At 41.5% G+C, this 1,666-nt stretch overlaps 1 long non-coding RNA gene across 1 annotated transcript; it reads right to left on the reverse strand.

The window, feature by feature from the left end:
* Nucleotides 1-978: 978 nt before the first annotated feature.
* LOC131214722 (uncharacterized) lies at nucleotides 979-1,436 on the reverse strand. The gene is made up of 3 exons (XR_009157047.1): nucleotides 1,381-1,436; nucleotides 1,214-1,294; nucleotides 979-1,148 (listed from the first exon to the last, which is right to left on the reverse strand). It is a non-coding gene; the product is annotated as an uncharacterized LOC131214722 (long non-coding RNA).
* Nucleotides 1,437-1,666: the final 230 nt, after the last annotated feature.

Genomic DNA, 1,666 nt, shown 5'->3' on the forward strand with positions numbered 1-1,666 from the left:
GGAACGTTCAGCATCATCGGTGTTCGTACGACCACGTTTAAAGTCACGAAACCACTTCTCAACCATTTGCCTCGATGGAGCAGAGTCCGAATAACATTTGTCAAGCCACTGTTTAGTTTGCACGGTATTATTTCCCATCACAAAGCAATGCTTAATGAGCACACGAAATTCTGATTTTCCATTTTTTTCAATTTACAAAAGTTGATTGAATTGTTCACACTGTAACTTGGTAAATAATAGTCCGAATGTCATGAAACTTTGACAGATATCGTTTGAAGGTTGGTACTGTCTAAAAATCATAAGGATTCTGTATTTGTTTCGCCATCTATATGTCATCCTGCGAACTTATTGAGCGATGTGTTACGTGAATTTCAGTAAATACTATGCTATTGTAAAACACGGGACGGAAGACGGAAGAATTCAACACGTGGAAAAAGACAGAAGGGACATAAACATAAGACATCTGATTCGGTTCACTTCCGACGATGAAGTCCTTTAATCACGTTTCGTTTGACAGATGTCATATTTGACGAGCTTCGAGCTTAGGCTGCGCACACACTTCGAGGGAAGACTGCGCCACAGGAGGTCTACACTATACAGTTCAGAAATGTTGGGGCTATCTCCAATAGTGTCCCGCTACTCGCTTGCCCAATCCCTCTTCATCGCCAACCTTCTGCTCCATAACACGGATGCCCCAGCGGGCAAAATCGCATGGTCGCACGACACTTTTCGGCTCGGATTGGGCTCGAATTCATTCAATCCGAGCCCAATTCGAGCCGAAAAGTGTAACGTCGCAGCGTGACTTTTTGGTATGTCACGCTACGTTTTCTTCATATTCTCTATTCCCTTTTTTTCGTGTCGCACCGGACTACCCAAAATGTCCGGTGCGCATTTCAGCGCAAAAAACACCCAAATCGGAAAGTTTATAAGTATCAACTGTTTTATTCATTATATACATACACATGATTATACATTAAATTTCTTACACTTTCACGAATAACTTACTCTATCGAACACTGCGAGTGTCATCCCTCGTTGGGGTGCTGCCGATGATATGCTGCCGGTGGGGCGAGACGGATAAAAGGCTCTTCCGCGCTCCGATTCTGCCTCTTCCACGGTTTCCTCCTTATTGTCCTCATGGTCCAACCCTGCTGAGGAAAGAATTATGAGTTAGTACAGCGAAATTGCTCGAAATATTAACGATAAAACCAACCTGTTCCATGCACGTACACCGAATAGTTCCCTTTTCACTGGTGCCCTTTTGCTGCCTTTTCATTCGCGGCACTGCTGCAAACTGAAACAAACAAAGAATTATCTATTTGCGATAATATATCTATGCGTTTTTCACTGCAAATATGTGAAAAACACCGAAAAACTTACCTTTTTGCACTAGCACATTTGCCCGTACTTCCAGCTGTGTTCGAACCAAAACAAACGAGCTGTCAAAAATTTTTCAGTCACAACAGCTGAATCACAGTAGAATTTGACGCGATTACTATGACCAAAATAGTTATTCAAAAAGCGTTTCTACTTTTGTGTTTTCTTCTCAAATCAGTAATAAACGGTCAGTAATATTTTGCAATGATCACAGTTAAGACTAACTTTGATCGAAAAGGAGCGTTAACGTGGCCAAATTACAAAAAAAGAACTCACAAAGTTTAGACTT

This window comes from Anopheles bellator, unplaced genomic scaffold, assembly GCF_943735745.2.
Source record: "Anopheles bellator unplaced genomic scaffold, idAnoBellAS_SP24_06.2 scaffold02062_ctg1, whole genome shotgun sequence".
Classification (NCBI taxonomy): domain Eukaryota; kingdom Metazoa; phylum Arthropoda; class Insecta; order Diptera; family Culicidae; genus Anopheles; species Anopheles bellator.